At 40.2% G+C, this 11,733-nt stretch overlaps 1 long non-coding RNA gene across 3 annotated transcripts; it reads left to right on the top strand.

The window, feature by feature from the left end:
- The first annotated feature begins 3,223 nt into the window (after window positions 1-3,223).
- Window positions 3,224-8,621, top strand: LOC147828682 (uncharacterized). Of its 3 annotated transcripts, none has more exons than XR_015450510.1 (3): window positions 3,224-3,660; window positions 4,088-4,150; window positions 7,227-8,621. It is a non-coding gene; the product is annotated as an uncharacterized LOC147828682 (long non-coding RNA). The 3 variants fall into 3 exon arrangements; XR_015450508.1 differs by lacking the exon at window positions 7,227-8,621 and adding an exon at window positions 6,785-6,943; XR_015450509.1 differs by lacking the exon at window positions 3,224-3,660 and having other exon boundaries at window positions 3,861-4,150.
- Window positions 8,622-11,733: the final 3,112 nt, after the last annotated feature.

Below are 11,733 nucleotides of genomic sequence, written 5' to 3' on the forward strand. Positions count from 1 at the left end.
AGGCAATCAAGGTGATATTTGTGTTATCATGCTTTTTGTGTGTCAGGTAGGAAAAAAATTGTCAGTTGGGAAATAATGCTTTTTTTTATTCCTTAGCATTCAGAGTTTAAATATAATGACTTTAGTAATAATCCTACTAATAACTGTATGTGTCTTGGTAAGATATCCTATTTTTTCCACAGTATTGACCATTTAATCATTGAAGGTGTTATGTGAAGAGAATATGATGACTCTGAGAATGTTGCTGGTACTGAAGTTTTGATGGGATCCAAAGAGTGTTGACAGTTCCCTAGAGATGAAAGTGGACCAAGGTCATTTGTTGGTATCTTGATAGAACAGACTGTGTCCTTAAATGTATTTATCACATGGATCTACTTAGGTTCCGGTCAAGACATCACTGTGTACATACATGTTTATTAATGGAGCTTTCCAGGTATCCAGGCAAGTGATAAGGAAGGATAGATAACACCCTTGACTAAGATTGAGAAACCATGAAATTAGAACTGTGACACTGGAACTTGTGTTCTCAAGTCTTTTGCTCTCCCATCAAGCTCTTTCCAAGTGCACAGAGATGAGCTGCTGTTACATTTCTCATTAAAGATGTTGTTTCCAGACATCAAGGTAATTAATGATACTGTTGAAATTCTTCTACTGAAATTGTTTTTGGTATGTGTGCAGATGAAATAATGGCCAGCTTAAGTGGGAACACTCAGCTTAACTGAGGGTGATTCTGCATGTGGGTGACCCATCTAAGGATTGTTGCCAGAACTGCACAAAAGGAGGATAGGAGGGGAGGAACGCTGGCTGCTGATTTCCCAGGAGAAGCTTTGTTGGAACTGGAACTCAGTGGCTTTTCTTGCTGTTGCTCCCTCAGTGGGTGGGTGGGTAGGGGTGCTGGTCTTTGCCTTTGTCTTGAGCATCACTCCCTGGTTCCAGTGCAGATCCCTCAGTGTTCTGGCACAGATTGTTCACCCTGCCGGCATAGACTTTTTAGCTTCTATCACTTGCCCTTGGACCTTTTGGTGCAGATTCTTGATATGAACTTGCATGAGACATTGCTGAGGGCTGTAGGCCTCTGGTTGGACTCATGTGGAATATTATGTGGAAAGATCTATTGCACTTTTCTGGGTTTGACTTTTTGGGAGAATATTGTAAGACAGTCCTATATATTTGTATATCCTGTGGTAAATCTGTTTCCTTAGAAACACCGACTAGAACAGTATGTTTATAGGTAAAAAATAAATTTGTAACAGTAAACATGGATTTTTCTTTATTTGCAGGTATAGACATGCAATAAGATGTGCACCAAACCCTGGGATTTTTAGATTTCTGTCAAGACCTTATAGTAACCCTTTCAACTGTTGGTCAGCACACCATGTAGGTAGGTGGTTTCATGTAGGTTCTGATGTAGGCCCAAACCACAGCACAGCTTGGCAATCTTACTGGTTTTACCTTCTCAAGTGTTCTTAAAGATGTATTTTCTAAAGCCTTTGCAGATTTCTATCATGAGATCACAGTTAATCTAACATCAACCTTTAATGGCAGACATTGCTGTTATGCAAACAAGTGCTGATGTAGACCAAAACTAAAGCACAGACCACCTGATCTTCAGATCACATGAGGCAAGTGGTTATGGTTTCCCTACCACTTGCCATCACGATTTCTTTGCCAGTATTCAGGTGAGGAATAATAACATCCTTAGGAACACTTGAAACCATGCAGTTTCTTTTCTGTATTTCAGAGAGAATGTGTAACCCTGTAAGGAGGTTGCACATATCCAAATATTTATCACATAGTCCCAACTATAGTAAACATAGGAACTAGGCAGATATTCCATGAAGAAATGTTGTCTTATCTGACATTATCCTTGACCTTGGAGAACCACAAGAATCCAGGTAGAGTCCTGTGATCATGGTTGTAATAGAAGCTATTCAACAGTTCCTGGTAGGTTGTGTCTTGATTCCTGTCAAGGGTTAACAGTGAACTTAAAAAGTTCATTATCAGGAGATATTTCTGTATTAGAGTAAATATTTTCATGTACAGCACATGCCAGACCGACCATTAGATCATCAAATATCTGGGTCAGTGATGTTTGTTTCCCTACAATTTTTATCATATGATTAAAAAAAATAAGTATGTAGAAAAGGAATGCAGTATTTCATATTCTAGAAACCATATTATTGCATTATCTTACATTTAGAGAGAATTTACCCTGGGAATTTCAAATGACTTTCATGTACTCAGGTTATTATTATGCATTTATGCATCATGGTAGTTAAGTTAAATATTAGCAGTCATGAGATAATGAGGTTTGGAACAATGATGTTCATCATAAAATAATCAAGAATACAAGTAGAGTTGATGAGTCCAGGTAGAAATGAAATCTTGCAATAATGACAATAAAGAAAGTTATTTGAAGGGTCCCAGTAGAAAAGTTTTACCATACATATACTTGTCACCCATGTTTTTACATTTCCATGCAGATACGGTGGTAGGTCTCATGATGACCAACAGTGGCAGTTTGTTGTATCCATGGCCATGATGATCAACAGGGATACTGTAAGTGTGGGGTTCTTACATTTATTTTAGCATGTTTCCTGTACATATTTAGTAAAGGAATGATTCTGTTTACCACTGCTAGTAACAAGTAGGTTATTATATAAAGTTTTGATAAACTCTGAATTTAATCTTAGGAGGTGTGGAGGCATATGCAGGGATCCATGTAAGTTATTCAACTGATCCACATCACAGTATTGACCATAATTTTTTCTACAGGTAGCCAGCCAAGAGAAAATGGTGTGAAGAACAACATCTCTGACCTTGAAGTTCTAAAGATCTAAGTACTTCAGTTGGTTTCCCTGATGATGGAGGTGACCAAAATTTTAAAGTTGTCCTTTTTTTCTCCCCTCAGGTGAAAGATGATGCGTCCTAAACACACATCTCAAAGTGTTGTCTAAGATTCCAACAGTTATTAAATTATAGTGATTGAACTTAAGAATGGTAATTTATGAAATGTTATGACTAACCTGGTAAGTAAGAAATTGTCCCTACCAAGATGCTAACAAATAACCTTCAGATTTCTTGGTAAAGTGGATGGGATATCTAACACAATGTTGCCCTGGCTTTTTTGGCAGGTATTCCATTAAGTTTTATTCTAGTGTACAGGTTTTGTTGACTTGAAATCATTAGAGGCATTTCTTATTTTTTGGTATTTGTATCATGAATGATGCTTTTGAACTCCTGTGGTAACCTCTGCTTAGAACACAGTTCAAAATATGATTTGTCAGTAATGCTTTTTGTAAATATGAGATTGTACTATGGACTTATTTAGAGATTGTGATAGGTTATTGTATAGGGATGCAGGTCATTGACCATATTTCCTATCCCCTAGTATTGAATATGGGAATTTTGCTCGTGTTTCTTCCAAACAAGATGGTATTTCTTAGTAGGCTTTTACCTCAGTGTTCAGCTTTAGCCATGTAATTGTGATAAGAATATGATTTGTCATGTTGAATGCCATGACCAAGGGAATGTGTCAATGTCTTCTTTGAATGACATAGGTTCCAAAATCATTTTTTATGATTTGATTTTCAAGTTCCTTTGAAGACACTGTGATTATCCTACCCATGGGAGTGAGTAAAGTCCATAGAGGGTTATGAGGTAAGTGCTGAGGTACTCTAAACCAGATCTTCATCTATAGAGGAAAGGGATGAGGGTGTCCTATTACTAGATTTAGTGGTCACTGCTCATATAAGAAATAATTTTGTCCTTCACAGTTCTAGTAAATATGAATTTGTCCTTTATATGCCATAGGGAAAATTGGTGTTTTAGCAAGGACTGCTGAGGGAGTGATTATGAACTGGTTAACTGAAATAATTGTGGAACTGTATGACTGCAGTAAGCATAGGTTAATTTCCAGGGTGTGGAGATGACAAAATATGGGCTCTCTGACAATACTGTTTTTGTTTGGTGAATCCAAGTATCCTGAGGAGTTTGGCCGTCCTTTAGCAATGGACATTAAAAAGGGAGTGGGCTCATGTTCTGACACAGCACCTTCTATGCCAAACTGGCTTTGTATATTTTTCAGATGCCCTTCAAGAGAACACAGTGATCCAGAAAAGATGGTTGTTGCAGTCACCCTAGTAACAAGGTAAATGATAAAATGGTCATAGTCCAGTGAAGGCTGTTTGATCTTCTATAATCCTGGCAAGTTCCTAACTAGGTGCTCAGACGTTAAGGTCTTGGTAGTGTATTTGTCTGGGATGATATAGTCACTCACTAGTGACATCTCATTTTCAACAATTCATTTTATGACTGTATTAGGTTTTATTATATTCCCCCACTTCTAGTGGTACATGTTTTCAAAACATATTATCACCTTAATATTACAAGGATACATCAAATGTCATTGCATCTTTTCTGGAATGTAATAGATATAATATGCTTGTATTGCTACTGGTGGAGAAGAGATTTATGTAATTTTCACTGAGTCCATCTCTGAAATATTGTCCTTGGAAGGTTTGCATGTATCACTGAAGACAGACAACACTCTCTTACAAGGCTTTATCCATGGAAGCCTGCAAGTATCTAGATAATGTAAGTGGATGTTGAAATGATGAAGTGACATAGGGAATTTGGAGTTGTATAAGTGCAAATGAGACATATACCAAATCAGAAGTCTATGACAAGAGTCCATAGATAGGTGAATACATCACAGCAGGCAAAATAAGTTTGTAAAGTAGAACACTAATGATCTCTCTATAAGTGCTAATGTGGGCATGCACCACATCACAGGAAATCAGATCTTCATATACAGGGATGAGTGATGAGGATGTCCTTGACACTTGTTACTGAGGTTTTGTTATAGGTACTAATGGATGAAATGAGAGACATGATGAAAATATCTAGTGAATGCAATACTGCATTTTGTATGAGACAGAAATGAATATTGAACCTGTACAATTTCAGGGATCCATCGCATCATGGTTGGATGTAGACATGGTGGTGTTACAATACAACAGTAAACATTGAAAAATTTACAGATGGCTATATTACACATTTGGACATGCCAGAGAATACAATTTACATAGAATTAAGGACTCTATTAACACATAGCTGAAGGATGTCTTTCTGTTTCTGGGTGAGGGGCAGAAAGAGTCAGTGACATGGAAGAGCAAGATGAGAGCTAAATGACAGTTTTCTGTAGGTGCTTTCAAGTTAATGGAAGTGATCAATTGAATGAGTGTGTTGAAAAAACCTTGAACAAACCAAGGAAAAACAAAAGTATAAATTACAGCCCATTGGCACCCATCCAATCTTCAATATCCAGGTGGCTAGCATAAGGGTAATAGCCTAATGAGATGTTGTCATATACTGGATTCTTATGCTGGGAAGGTCGCTGTGACTGTCGAGTTCTGAGCTGACCCCACATTCACACATCAGAGACCTTATTTTCAGACGTGATTTTCATTGTTGATAGTGAAACTCTGAGGTAGTCTCCTTTATTTGGCAAGTGTGAGGTTAAGGGTCTCATTCCTATCAGGGTGTAGAATCAGGTGCTACTGAATCCAGGCCAAAAGTGTGCCTTTAAACTGGCCATTGTAAAGGAGAACAAAAGAGGGTGGATGGGGAGAAGAAAGAAGAAAGAAAGAAAAGAAAATAGAAGAAAAAATAGAAACAAAGCTTTTGTAAATAAAGGAGAAGGAGAGAAGTAGAGGGAGGGGAGGAGAATGGGAAAAACAGAAGAAGAAAGATACATCATGAACAGGTACAAATTCCCTGTGATGAATGCTATCATTATGTTTACCTGAAATGTACTAATAAATTTTTTGCTTCAAAAAAAAAAGAACAACAACAACAACAAACTAGGCATTGTAGAGAAAAAGCAAGGATTCAGATAATTATCCTAGAGTAGTTCCCTGAGATACAGATTGTAACAGTTTGTCCGGTGTCTACTCAGGAGTGTCCATTTTCTCTTCTCTGGCTTTCAGTGTGCATAAATGAGGGTCCTTGTAGTGGTGATGGACCCCTGAGTAATCCCATGATGTGCAGATGGAGAAAAAGAAGGGCATAGGATAAAGTACAGGATGGGTTCTTTCGAGTGTGTTTTCTAGTGACGGGTCCAGACCTCACAGCCAGGAAAGGCCAGACCCTGGAACCTCACCAGGATCCAGATAGCAGCAAGTATGGCCTCCATCACAGCACAGGAAATGGATCTTCCTAGGCTTCAGTGGAGCATGTTGGGGCCCTGAGTGTAGCCGATACCATATTTTGTGTGAATAAATTCAAGTATAAAAGACTAACAAATCAGAAATCTAGTCTGTGTAAGTTTTCTTTTTGTATAGGGTAGGAAAAGTACTGTTCAAAGTCCCTGTGTCCTGGGATTGCTTGCTTACTATATGCAGTGACATGCTTGAGTACCAGACTGCTGAGAAAGAAGCACAGGAAACTTGCAGGCACCCACTTGATGAAGATCAGAGCCTTGGGATGATATTCTTCCCTCAGTTTCAATCTGGTATGCAGTGGAGTGGAAGCCTCCCACACCAGTGGTGGTTGTCAATGAATCGAGCATGTTGTATGCTTGCAGAACATGCTGTATCCTTTTAGCATGGTCTTGTTCCTTTTCCCTTCATGGATACAGAGTGATCAAGAAGTTGGTTGATGTACACTTACGGAAGGCCAGGGAAATACCACCATGGGTACAAGCTGATCACTAGGCCAGATGTCTGTATCCAGGTCAGAAGGAGCCTCTGGCTAACCTGGTATTAACATGTTTCATCACCAGGTATCCTGCCAAAAGGTCTTGGGAGATGCTGCTACCCTCAGCCATGCAACACCTTCTTTTTTACTGATGTACATTGTGGGAGGGCACTTGGGCACACTTTGCTTTTCCCCGCTGATTCACCTGTGTGCCTGTGAAGATGAAATCTTCCTAGTGGCTGCTGGTAAGTGTCCCATTTTCATGTAGAGGAACTGACCCATAATGTAGTTTTCATGTTGGCTAGGTGGATGGGGAGGCCAGGATTCTTGCTAACATCCACTATGAATATTGAGCCTTAGAACTTCTGCAGGTTTCCCTTCAAGTGAGAAAGAATTCTCTTACCATATTTTTTCTAGGAAACACCCCTGAGACTGAGGTGTTAAAGCAAAGGGGCCACAGTCTAACACAGTGACCTCCACGATACTCACATGGACTAAATCAGTATTCTCTGATGTCATTTTCACAGGGACAGTCATGTCACAGTGAGCAGCACAGTATAATCAGGTGGATGCATACAGACATCCAGGTAAGTGTGGGCTTGTGCCCAGGCCACCAATGAGGTCCTGCCACTTCCACATGTGTGAGTAAGTGACAAAGGTGTGGCTTGGCATTTGTAGCCCACTGCTTGATTTGAAGTTGCTCAAGTAAGGAAGGATGGAATCCAGAGCAATGCCACTCACTGGGAGGGGACACTTGGCACAGCTTAGGTGAAATGGATGGTAAAAGAGTGAGCACTGAAGAAGACATGGTGTCTAGGTTTGGGTGCTTGTTGTGTCCCAGCCGGGGAGCTCTAGCATGGGAGAGTCTGCAGGGGTCCACTTAGGAGAGGTTTGAGTGTGGGGCAGGATTGTTTTCATGCAGTTATCCCAGCAGCCAGGTACATTTCCAGTGTGAGTCAGTGGTTTTTGTGGGAATTAAAATGCTCATTGACTCAACACTGACTTTGTCTTCTCCATGTTTTCTGCAGGTTCCTTCAGGGGAAGATGAGAAGACTATGGCTGGAAGTGCATGCAGGTGTCAGGTGAGAATCAGCGTGCCGGTACCTCATTGGGCACCAAGTGATGGTCTGTATTCAGATGGATGTGAAGAGGGTGTGCACGAGGTATTCGCATGTTTCCTAGACATGCACCCTCTAAGGTCTTGACTACTGAGTGGTTCAGAGTTTGTGCCACACTCAGCATCATAGCCTTTTTTTCTGTGACAGATTGGCTATTGATGGTGAACCTCTGATTCTGCCCTCTTCATCAACATGTGTGGTGCTCTGTGCCTTCTTGCTGTCACGAGGAAGCATCAGATGCTATTGGTTCTCTTCCAGGAGAGATGACGTGTATTTTATACTTGTCCCACTAGGGGAGTAAGCAGGGCATGAGGTCACTGTGACAGAGTGGGTCCCTGAGATGGGGATTGGAGTGAATTGGGAGGTATCTCCTCAAAGGCATCCATTACCATTGCATGGCTAGTTTGTTGACAAGAAGGAGGGAGGAGCATGGTGGTGGTGATGGAACCTGAATGATAGGATGACATGGGAGTTGTACAGGTAGTCACGGAGGAGACCACAAAGGGTAGAATCTCTTGTGCTTCTTTTCCAGTGAGGGAGTCCACAGCTCATGGTGAGCCCTGAACATCACCAGGATCTGTATAAGGACAGCCATGGACCTTCACTGCAGCATAGGCAGGGAATATCCATGGCCTTCACTAAGTGATATTGGGGTCCCTGATGTGGAGTTGTGGGGTAGTGGGGTTGCTGTGACTTTGCTTTAGGTTCTGGAGCCCAGGAGAGCAATGAAGGAAGAACTGAGCCAATCCACTGACCCTGAATTTTTCCTTCGTGTATAGTGAAGTAAAATGAATGTTGATCTTCTCTACATCCTTGGAACGCTTATTCTGTGGTCCAGTGGTGTTGTGATGGACCACCCTGCCCAGGAGAAAGCACAGAATTCTTTGCAGGTCAGTAGTTGATGAAAATGAGCCGCAGGATGAGAGTTTTGCACTCAAATTGCTTCTGGTATCAGAGTGAAGAGAAAGCCTTTGTTCCAGTGGTGATGCCAGAGCACAGCCCAGTGTTCTTGCAGAGCAAAGGATAAGGTTTTAGCAAGGTGTGGTTTGCCTTCCTTTCACATATCTGCAGTGATGAAAAAATGTTTGTTGTGGTGAGATTGCTGATGATAGATGAGACCTCTGTGCATGTAGCCTGGATACAGGGCATGATATTCCTTAGAAAGGTAAAAAATGAGCTTCTACGTAACCTAGCCATGTGATGTTTTTTCACCACGAATGCTGCTAAGGGCCAGAGTCATGGTCAGGTCTTGTGAGATCTTCAGCCATGGGATATCTTAGTTTGATCTGATGAACTTTGGAGAAGGGACTTTTCCCTGCTGTTTGACATGTATGTCATTGGAGGTAAAACAATAGAGGCTTCTCAATGGCTATGAGGCTGCATCCCATTGTCATATAGAATGGCTGGACCATTCTTCATGGCCAAATGTGCTTTTCATGCTCACAGTCAGACAGAGGAAGGTAGAAATTATTGATAGTATCCAAATATTCATCACTATAGTTATTGACCCTCAGAACTTCTTCATATTTTCATTTAAGGGAGAAAGACTTCTCTTAGCAGGCTTTATCCTTGGAGTTCTGGAAAGACCCATGTCTTTAAGAAAGTAAGTAGTTTTTTTTTCAGCTCTTTTATTGGTACATTTTAGGTATACAATTCATTTACATTTATCATTGGGTGTTTGTACCTGTACATGATGTATCTTGGTTCTTATTTTTTCCCCATTACCTGTGCACCCTTCACACCCTCCACTCTTCCCTATTTACATATATTTCATTTCCATTTCTTTTCTTTTCTCATACTTTTTCCTTTCCCTCTTTTCCTTTCCCCTTCCCCCCCTTTCACTCCTTCAGCTTTGGACCTTTTTTCCTATTTCAAATTATCAATTATTCATTTTAATCATTTGAACCCTTGTTTACACTATCAATTTCTCACACTAGTGAAATGATTTGGTATTTACACATGTGTCCTATTTATTTCACTTAAGAGTATGGCCTTGATATGGATCCATTTAGCTATAAATGACTCTAGTTTTTCATTCTTTATGGCTGAGTAGTACTCCATTTTATAAAAAACCACATTCTCTTTATCCAGTTTCCAGTTGATGGGCATTTGGGCTGCTTCCAAGCTTTAGCTGTTACAAACTGTGCTGCTATGAACATGGGTGTACATATACCATTGTGGTATGATTCTTTTAATTCTTTGGGGAAGATCCCCAGCAGGGGAATAGCTGGGTCAAATGGGACCTCTAGTCCTACTTCTTTGAGGTATCTCCACACTGACTTACACAGTGGTTGCACCAGTCAGCACTCCCACCAACAATGGAGAAAGGTTCCTTTCTCCCCACACCCCTGCCAGCATTAGTTATTGGTTGATTTCTTGATAGCAGCCATTCTTTCTGGAGTGAAGTGGAATCTCAGTGTTGTTTTCATCTGCACCTCTCAAATGATGAGTGATGTTGAACATTTGTTCATATATTTGTTTGCTGCTTTTACTTCCTTGTGTGAGAAATGTCTGTTCATTTCAGATGCCCATTTTTGAACTGGGTCTTTAAATTTGGGGGGTCTGATTTTTTCAATTCTTTATATAATTCTAGATAGTAGTCCTTTGTCTTAGGTACAGCTGCTAAATTTTTTTTTTCCATATTGTAAGTTGTCTGTTATCTCTGTTGGTGGTTTCTTTTGCAGTGAAGAAGCATTTTAATAAGATGAGATCCCAGTTGTTGATTTTTTCTGCTAGTTCCCGTGCTACTGAGGTTTTGTTCATGAAGTCTTTTCCTATGCCAATATCTTCAAGAGTTCTACATAACTTATGTTCCAGCAAGTTTAGTGTTTCTGTCTTAATATTTATATCTTTAATCCACTTCAATCTTAGTTTAGTGCATGGTGATAGGTGTGGGTCTAGTTTCAATCTTTGGCAGGTTGAAGTCCAGTTGTTCCAACACCATTTATTAAATAGGCTATCTTTCAGGGAGGAGTATTTTAGTGAAACTCAAAGAAGCTTAGATTGCATGACAGCACCCACCACACAACATGACCTATGAGTCTAGGTCAGGGTCCCCATTGATATTTGGATGCAGGTCTCTTCTTCTGGAGCTCTTTCCTGCTGACAAGGGGTGAAAATCAGGGTTAGACCTGGATCTGATGAGGCCTGTGGCAAGTGGGGTCCTCTTCCTTTTGCCGTACTGTCTGATACCCTGCCATGATGAACTCCTTGACTGTCTGATTGGTGAATGCCCTCAATCGTTCCTGCAAGAAATTTTGAAAACAGCGAACCAGGCACAGTCCAAAAACAGAGAATTAAACAGATAATACTGAGGGGTCCCAAGAGTAGTAATAGACAGGTGAACCATGAGCTCCAGGAACCAAATGTACTCCACCATTGATTAGTAGCTTGGGGGGCATATCTATCTGGCCCATTGAGTTTTAATTTTTTTTCATTTGACATGTAATTTTTTATTATTTACATAGGTTTTACAGAGACAGCTGGATGTTTAGGGGCTCATTTGTTATAGAAATAAGAGACTGTTATGGAAGAGATCATAGCTCCTGATCTAAGGGCCCCTGTGTCATGTCCTTGCTCTTAGAGAATGAGTGGAAAAGTGATAAACACAATTTATATAATCTTTATAATCCTTTTTTTGGAATATAAAAGGTGTATGTAACTGAGCAAATGTCTTTTGGATGCCAACCTACCGATGAGTGTAGTGTTACTATGAACCTGACTTCTCCTTTAAATTCAAGGCCAGGACAGTTTTATTCCTGTATCTCTCAGTTTTTGGAAGCCTCCTAGATATATTTAAAAATAAAGAGAACTGATAACCTCCACAAGGACCCTGGCCAACTTGAGGTGATCAAGTGTAACATAAAAGGCTTGATCGTTTTAGACATGGGTAGGTATCCAGGAAATATGAGCACAA

This window comes from Heterocephalus glaber, unplaced genomic scaffold (genome assembly GCF_053883595.1).
Source record: "Heterocephalus glaber isolate CG9 unplaced genomic scaffold, H.glaber_assembly_v1.0 deba00000943, whole genome shotgun sequence".
NCBI lineage: Eukaryota > Metazoa > Chordata > Mammalia > Rodentia > Bathyergidae > Heterocephalus > Heterocephalus glaber.